General features: G+C 45.6%; 1 protein-coding gene across 2 annotated transcripts in view; it reads right to left on the reverse strand.

Annotated features, from left to right (window-relative positions):
- Window positions 1-9529, reverse strand: part of TACC3 (transforming acidic coiled-coil containing protein 3) — a 53765-nt gene extending 44236 nt beyond the window's left edge. For both annotated transcript variants that reach the window (XM_089692271.1, XM_089692270.1), the window contains exon 1: window positions 9400-9529. The gene's annotated coding sequence lies outside the window, so the exon portion shown is untranslated. The remainder of the gene's footprint in view (window positions 1-9399) is intronic.
- Window positions 9530-9604: the final 75 nt, after the last annotated feature.

Genomic DNA, 9604 nt, shown 5'->3' on the forward strand with positions numbered 1-9604 from the left:
TACCAGGGATATGTCATCCCAACATAAAGATAACCATAACCACTGCCAGCCACCAACTATGCCAATTATCACAGGAACCTACAGTACATCCCACACTTTGTGCCCAACCTTACACTGCCAGTCATCCAACAGGACCCAACCTTGTCACAAAGAATTATCACTCAATATCCTACAATAGGGGTTCCAGCTGCTCAGCTATTTAAATACAATAGCTGAGGAGTTACTCAAAAATGCTCTTTTCGGCAAATAAAATGGCTCCAAAAGGATTCACATGCATTGGAGGCACTGCAATTGCCTGATGCCCTACCCAAGCCAGCATTAGGTATCCTTCAGACTAGTGACAACACACTGGAAAAGAACCAGGAGGCTGAACAGTGTGGAATATACAAGTTAGTGTAAAAAGATCCTGTATTCCCAAAGACCAGTCCAAAAAAAAAAAAAAATAATAATAATATACCACATAGTAAAAGGGTGATCAGCCATAAAACATTGCCTATATTACAAATATTTTGTTAATGGATCACATTAACACATTGATTACAAAGCTGCACAAGACACAATTTTTACCATTCTACCGATTCAGTAGCAGGGAAAAATATTTTGTGCTATGCGTAGGACTTATGATTTATAGCTTTTATATTTTGCACATTTAAAGCTGAACTAAAATACTGCATTCACCATTAAGGTTCCATTCACACTTGTGCAACTTCAAAATCATGCTTGTTCATTGAGACTTGATACGTCTTTAATGCAACTTTGGCTTTGACCAAGGATGAAGGTTTGTGTTGTACAAAGTCACACACAAGTTGTATGTATATCATTCAGATGCGACTTTCATGCAACTTTGGAGGGTTTACATTGAAGTCTATAGCCCTCAAGTCAGACCAAAGTAGTGCAGGAACTACTTTCAGGTCACTGCAATTTGAAGTCCCACAAATATGAAGGGTACTCACTGCAGTGCAACTTGTCATGTGACTTTGGACCCCAAAGTCGTATGACAAGTTGCACAAGTGTGAATGGGCTCCTAGGCTTGGTTCACACTGCCAGGGACTTGGGATCCAACTTGAGACTCCAAGTCGCATGACATTTGAAATCTAATGTTAGTCAATGAGGGCTGTCTTAATATAAAATTTTATATTCCATATCACATCAATTGTGAGCTCCAAGGAGCAGGGCCCTCCTAACCCTCTTGTATTGAACTGTATTGTTGCTGTATTGTCTCCTGTTATATTGTAAAGCACTGAGCTAACTGTTGGCGCTATATAAATCCTGTATAATAATAATAATATACATAAAAATAAAAATTGATCCAAACAATAAAATGTCCCATGTGAAAAACCATGTTCAGTGACGTCCCCACAGTCCAAATGAAGTCTCCAAACCACTTTTCCAATCCTTGTGAAAAATTAAAGTGACAAAATCTTCAGTGATTCCCACCACCTGTCAATCACCGCTCTCACCTTCATTTATGACCTATATGTAGGTCACCATGCACCTTCCCCTTTAAGGGGTCTATTTGGTTATCAAAACTATTCTTCCTCCTTCCTTCTATGCTTGTGTTGGATTCTGTCAAAGCATCTGATCGCCCCACTAAGATCCCTTGAGTGTTTAGCTCAGAAATGAAGAAACTGTACATAGGGTTTTACCATTTAAAACCACTATATATTTATTAAACCAATAAAATACACACAAGTCTAGTGCACTTAAACAGTAGTGCATCGCTTTAAAAAGATGTAAATGTCACCAAGTCCTTGTGTATGGACTCCGTCCGTGTTGCGTGGTAGCCCAGCTCTGACGCTTTTTGCCACTTCCTGTAACTTCTTCCAAATGGCAAAACCCAAGGGGAAGCCCCAAGGAAATTCATGACAGCCAAGTCACTTGAAGCTTCAGGAAATCAATTAAATCTATTGGTGGACCGGATTCCTCTTTGGTCCACTGACCTAGCACTGCCCCTCATCCGGAAAGACTGGCATCCATTGTAACAATACACCAGCACAACATGAACCGAAGGAAGCACTGGTGGCTGCAGAAAATGGGAACATGAAGACAAGCAGCCTTGAGGTTTGTCAAAGCCAGAAGATTCCCCTGGTGCAGGGAAGCAACAGCAAACTGCGCTGAATACACAAGGAATTCCCAACCCAACACTCCCCTGACCCATCTTTAGATTCTGCAGTGGGGGAAATCTTCATGCAAAGAAAGGCTTAGGGGACTTGGACTGCCAGGGCTGTTGGTGAACAAATTTGACCTTAAATGGAATAAGCCCAGGTTTAGGCATCCATCCTTGCCCTTTGTTGTCTGTAGGAGAAAGGTGCTCTTACCACATGTGAGGGTCCGAATCATTTCAAACAGTGAACAGATGGCCGACTATTGCTCAGCCTCCTCCAAATTATAATTATTTTTTTTTTTTGGAGTGATGCAACTTTCCCTTAGAATCTTTCACCATAGTACAACTCTATGTAGAGCATAGCCCCTCTCTCTTGCTTGATCCTGAGATTACTAGGTACTATAGGCTGTGTAGTGAGCAGAAAATCAATCTTTTATGACTTTGGCCTGGGTCTGGTTTTGACTAACCCCCTCCAATTCATGTGATCCTTATCAGTTCCTAACCGGGGCGGAGATGAGTTGCTCATTTGATCATCTCCCTATAAATTTAGACCAGCCCTTCTACTCCTCCTTTTCATATTACTATCTCCTACTCTCAAAATCACCTTTCTTTACCCCTCTGATCCACCCCAAAGCTTATACATCTCACCCTCACGGCTACCATCTCCCTACTACTGCTCTCACCTCCTTCTAATACTTTACTCACCTGCTGACCCAAACACCAGGACAGGAAGGCATGTACACTCATATACATCCCACTTCCACCTTACTTTCCTCACCCTCCTAACCCCTGAGGATATCTCCCCAAACCCTGGTCTTCCAGTATCTCACCCCCACACCAGGCACCCTCCTTCCTCTGGGAATAGCCGCAATACACTCAACTTATGCAGACCATACATGAGTTGAAATTCAACCGATTTTTCATCTGAAAATCAGACCTAAGAATAATCAGCCAATTTTCACTCTGTTAGTGGGTCAATGGCTGATTTTTGTGGTTCCTCCCCTTTCCGGTGAAAGGGCATGTTTCAATTTTCGACTCGATGGTCAAATCGTACGATCATTTTTCTGAAAAGAATATGCGCATGTGCCGTGACCTGGAAGGAACAGAAGTTTCGCTTGTTATATGGGATGAACTTTATGACTCGGTCAGCCAATTTTTGAAATAATTGATGGCACTATCGGATTACCGAGCGAATGACGTTTTTGATTTTTTGATGAAAAAGCGGTCAAAATTCAACCCATGTATAGCCTGCATTAATCTCAATCCCTATGTTCCTAAAAAAAAACACAAAAAAACAAACCCTTTTTCATGTGCACTCTGGAATGCCCGCTCTGTCTGTAATAAGCTCACCTCTGTCCATGACCTTTCTCTCCCACTCCCTTAACCTACTAGCAATTACAGAAACCTGACTTCAAGCATCAGGTTCTGCTTCTACCACAGCACTTTCCTATGGAGGCCTTCTCTGGACTCACCCATACCCAGTGGTAGGAAAGGAGGGGAAGTTGGTTTGCTTCTATCCCCACAGAGCACCTTCCAAGTCCTCCTTAACCCTCCCTCTCTAGCCTTCTCTTCTTTCGAGACTCCCTGCATTTGGCTGTTTTCTCCAAATTCTGTGAGGATTGCAGTGATCTACTGGCCTCCTGGACCGGTGTCCCGCTTTCTGGATGACTTCTCTGCTTGGCTACCCTACTTTCTCTCCTCTGAAATACCCACTATCGTTCTTGGAGACTAACATCCCCATTAATGTGAACAACCCAGCTACATCCCAACTCTTCAACCTAACCCCATCAGAGTGAGTTGAGGATTGTATCCATTGTGTTAAGGAAAAAGATGAGAATACACTAGACCTTGTTTTCTCCCATCTTTGCACTCCCTACAACCTCACAAACAGTTTTCTCTCTCTGATCACAATCTCATCACCTTCAGTGTCCTCGTCTTCAAACACCTATCCCTCCAAGCAGCAAACAATTACCCGCAGAAACCTTCACAACTTAAACCCTTCTCTTTTCCACTCTTCAACTGACTGCCTCTGACAGAATCTCTTCCCTGACCACTGCTGTCTACAACAGTTTGCTTTCATTCACATTAGACGCACGTGCTCCTCTAACTACACGAAGTATCAGGCCCTGACCATTACAACCGTAGCAGACTGAAGACACCAGAAATCTTAAGCGACAGTCTTGCACTGGAGCGATTGTGGCGTAAAACCAAATCTCACCAAGCATTCACCTTATATAAATCTGCTTTAACATGCGCTTCCTCCCTCCATGCTGCCAAACAAGCCTACTTTGTCACTCTCATCAATAGCTTTTCATCCAGTCATCTCTTCTCTACTTTCTCCACCTCCACCCAGTACCTCACTCAATGCTTATGAGATTGCAGAGAATTTCAAAATGAAGATTGATGCAATTCGTAGGGGCATCGCCACTGCACAGACATCCATCCCACTTAGCATACCTTATACTAAATCTCCCTCAACACTTTCCTCTTTTAACCTCGCCACTACCGAAGAGGTCACCAAGGTTTTCTCAGGAGCCCACCTCACCACCTGCCCCCTGGATCATGTCCCCTCAACTACTACTGTCACCATCTTCTTCCATCCTATGCTCCCTCACATCTTCAATCTCTCCCTCTCTAATGGTGCCTTCCCCTCCCCTCTAAAGCATGCACACATCACTCCCATACTTAAAAAGCCCTCCCTGGACCCCACCAACCTGAACAACTTAAGACCCATCTCCCTGCTGCCGTTGATCTCTAAATTCTTAGAATGCTTAGTCTACAATCGCCTGAGCTCCCACCTCACCAACAACAACCTTCTTGACCCTTTACAGTCTGGCTTTCGCTCACTACACTCCACTGAAACTGCCCTACTAAAACTCACTAATGATCTACTAACTGCTAAAACCAATGGCCACTACTCCGTACTCTTACTACTTGACCTCTCTGCGGCTTTTGATACTGTTGACCATCCCCTCCTCCTCAAAAGACTCCACTCTCTTGGCCTCCGAGACTCTGCTCTCTCCTGGTTCTCCTCCTACCTAACGCAGTGCTCCTTCAGTGTTACATATAACGCTGCCTCCTCCTCTTCACTCCCCTTCTCTGTTGGGGTCCCCCAAGGTTCTGTCCTTGGACCCCTTCTCTTCATCTACACCTCCTCCCTTGGTCACTTGATAAACTCCTATGGCTTTAAGTACCATCTCTATGCTGATGACACACAAATCTATCTTTCTACTCCTCACCTCACCCCTTCAGTCTCCTCTCGCATTACTAACCTACTAAGTGACATATCAGCATGGATGTCACTCCACTTCCTCAAACTCAGTCTTTCCAAAACTGAGCTCATACTATTCCCTCCAGCCTGTGCCCCCTCCCCTGACTTCTCCAAGATCAATAACACAATCAGTCCCTCCCCTCATGCCAGTGTACTAGGTGTAATCCTGGACTCCCATCTGTCCTTTCAGTCCCAAATCCAATCACTGTCCAAATCTTGTAGACTTCACCTCCGCAACATCTCCAAGATACGCCCGTTCCTAACCTCAGAAACCACTAAGCAACTTATTCACTCCCTGGTTATCTCTCGCCTTGACTATTGTAACTCCCTCCTCATTGGCCTACCTCATCGAAGGCTATCCCCTCTTCAGTCTATCATGAATGCTGCTGACAGACTCATCCATCTTACTAACGTTTCCATATCTGCCACCCCTCTCTGCCAATCCCTCCACTGGCTTCCCATTGCCCAACGGATAAAATTCAAAACATTAATATATAAAGCCATTTATAACTCTGCCCCAAATTACATCACTGATCTTGTTTCCAAATATCACCCAAACCGTCCTCTCCGCTCCTCCCACGACTTCCTGCTCTCTAGCTCCACTCATTTCCATTTCCCATGCTAGTCTCCAGGACTTCTCCAGAGCCTCTTCCATCCTCTGGAAACCACTACCCCAATCTACCCGATTATCGCCTACTCTGCCCACTTTTAGACAATCTCTGAAAACCTCTCTCTTCAGGGAAGCCTATCCCGCTTTGAGCCAATAACAGAATCTTCTATTCCTCCTATCAGTTCCATCCCCCAGTTATTACCATTTCTACCACCAGTCCCCCCCCCCTTAGATTGTAAGCTCCAAGCCAATAAAGTATAATTAAAGCAGTGGTGTGGAAATTTTTGAAAAAAAAAAACTACTTGTCCAGGGACTAAATCAGGGTCCCAATCTACTTGTCCAGAGAAAGAAAAAAAAAGGCCTTTAATGTCTAATATTTTTTAGATTCTACAGTTTATCTCCTCCCCTCCCTGCCTGTCTCCAGCACCATACCCAGGGACTAGTGGGATGGGGGTAAAGAAGACCTCACAATGTAATGAGCACCGATTGGGTGCTCATCAGGAAAGGTGAGTCTGAGGCTTATCCCCTATTACTTCCAGGGCTTTTTTGCGTTTTTTGTACACATAAAAAAAAAAAACATTATTTTGGCCTGAAGATTACAAAAAAAAAAAAACCCCAAAACAGGACTTTCTAAAGGCAAAGACCGTAGAGAATAAAAAAGCAGTAGTTGCGATTTATGTTACATATTACCACAAAGGACTAGGAAACACAACATTTCAGTAAAAAATACTTAATCTCTAGGACAAAAAACAGCAAAAAACTACCTTTTTTTGGTAACTTATAAAGGATGAGGTTGCACCGAGTAAATAGATATCCAACATGTCAAACCTTAAAATGTGCGTGCGCTCGTGAAATGGCGACAAACATTAGTACCCTAGATTTTCTATAGGTGATGCTTTTAAAGCCCTTCTATGTCATCCGTTTAGTGTTACAGTGGAGGTATGGTACTAGAATTATTATTCTTACTCTGGCATGCATGGCAATATGCCACGTGTTTCACAGACTTCCAGCGTAGGTGCCCTAGCGTGTGCTTTTACATTTGTACATGCATATATATGTTTACTCAACTTTTCTTCTTCATCACATAGGGGACAAAGGTTATTTTGGTGACAGGTTCTCTTTATTGAGACATTCAGGGTCCTGCATGTCAGCTCTGTACTCCACTGGATGTAATGCAGTGCACAGCAGACCGCATTACATTCTTTCCCTCCCCAATGAAGCAGACAGCACTGGCAGGGGACCCCAGAAGAGGACGTTTGGGGCCGCACTGCTACATTTTTTTGTAAAAAAAAAAAAACGAAAATCAGTGTATATTATTTTGTCTGTGTGATAAGTTTTAGTCTACAAACTATGGTATTTATTTGAAAATTGATCAGAAAAGTAATTTCTTGAAGCCCTAAAATGCCCCCCAGTACAAACAACCCCTTTTGGAATGTACACAGTCTGAGGCATTTAGTAAGAAATATGGCAAGTTTTTTTGAAGTTGTAGTTTGTCAATTTTCTGGAAAATGAGGAAATTCAATAGAATTTGTTCAGCAGTGCAGTACAGCATGGTCATATGTCTGGTGTGGCAGTGATCAGGGACACGGACTGGTGACAGTATGGATTTTTGAAATGTATATATATTTGAAACTTTCTTTTAACTTTATTTCTTTTACATACTTCCCTCAGAGTAGTTCAATGTCACTGTATTACTCAGGAGGGGTGATGAAGGATTTTTTTTTCACTGTAACTACAAGGATGACCACTAACAGCAATAGTTTCAACTGTCATGAATGGGTTCCATTCATACCAGCTGAGCTTTTGGTTGACTTGCTGTGATTGGCCACAGCTAACCACATGGTACAGGGTGCCATGATAGGCTCAGGGACCATGTGATAGCTGTGGGCCAATCACAACACCAATGTACAGGAATCACAGCTGTTATGAATGAAATCCATTCATAACTTCATTGACATTGTGATCACATGATCCCCTGGCCTCTCAGTAAGGCCAGGTAGCAGGAACCATAATCCACTGTTACAAGAGCGGCAGGCCAGTGCACATGTGCCAGGCATCAAAGATTCACATTGCTGACCCTGGCTGTGCTGCCCATCCGCACTAGACGTACTTTGGATGGGCAGCAAGTGGTTAATAGCTTTTTCTTTGTACTGAAATTCCACATTTGCATTATTATCCTATAATAGATAAACCATCCGAATGACCCCATTTTAATCTTTAGGGCCCCTGCTTTCAGAAATATAGAATGTTTGTGGGGGGGGGGGGGGGGAGGATTAGTTAAAGTTCAGGCCTAAAATGTGCAAAATCCTGAAAAGCAGCTCAAGTGAACAAACAGTTAAGCTGCCCCAGGGAAGAGGAGACATCACACCAATTCATATACACCAGTGGTCTCTAAACTGACCCTTTACCTGTCCCTTGGGGCACCACCCCCTCCCAGAGACGCCAACGAGGGGACCACCCCCTCCCAGAGACGCCAACGAGGGGACCACCCCCTCCCAGAGACGCCAACGAGGGGACCACCCCCTCCCAGAGACGCCAACGGTGGTGGGGGGAACCACCCCCTCCCAGTGACACCAACGGTGGTAGGGGGGGGACCACCCCCTCCCAGTGACACCAATGGTGGTGGGGGGGGGACCACCCCCTCCCAGTGACGCCAACAATGAGAGAACAACCCCCTCCAAGTGATGCCGACAATGGGGGACCACCCCCTCCCAGTGACACCAACAGTGGTGGGGGGGGGGGGGGGAACACCCCCCCAGTGACGCCAACGAGGGAACCACCCCCCCTTAGTGACGCCAACGAGGGAACCGCCACCCCCCCGTGACGCCAACGAGGGAACCACCGCCACCCCCCCCCCCAGTGACGCCAACGAGGGAAACGCCAACCCCCCAGTGACGCCAACGAGGGAAACGCCAACCCCCCAGTGACACCAACGAGGGAACTACCCCCCCCCCAGTGACACCAACGAGGGAACTACCCCCCCCCCCCAGTGACACCAACGAGGGAACTACCCCCCCCCCCAGTGACACCAACGAGGGAACTACCCCCCCCCCCAGTGACACCAACGAGGGAACTACCCCCCCCCCCCAGTGACACCAACGAGGGAACTACCCCCCCCCCCCAGTGACACCGACAATAGGGGCTATCCCTCCCACTGATGTGGCATAGTTTACTCCCTGTTGCCAAAGTCCAGCCCCCTAAAGCCTGAAGGACAGTAAACTGGCCCTGTGTGTGGAGACCCCTCATCTATACAATTGTATTATCACCAATAACAATGTGAGCCCACCACAGGAATATATTATAGAATGGCGTACAGAACACCTTGCCAGTCACAGTGCCCATCCCGCCAGCTCTGCCACTGACCACACCAGCATGCCACCCACCACTCCTCACCAATTTACTGCCGCCTCTTACCTGCCCGGCCCGGTTCGCCTCACGTCGCCCGCTATTTATAATCCTCCGTCTGTACTGACGCCTCGCTCCGCTCTGCTCCGAATCCGCGGTTTGAATTTGGACAGTTCGAGAAATCTATCCAATCAGAAGCGGACTCCGCTGACAACATGATCACGTCCGTACAAACAAGCCAATCGGAGTGGAGAACTGAGCGTGAACGCGCCTG

This window comes from Staurois parvus, unplaced genomic scaffold (assembly GCF_062004578.1).
Source record: "Staurois parvus isolate SC_StPar_1 unplaced genomic scaffold, SC_StPar_1.0 ptg000581l, whole genome shotgun sequence".
Taxonomy (NCBI): Eukaryota; Metazoa; Chordata; class Amphibia; order Anura; family Ranidae; genus Staurois; species Staurois parvus.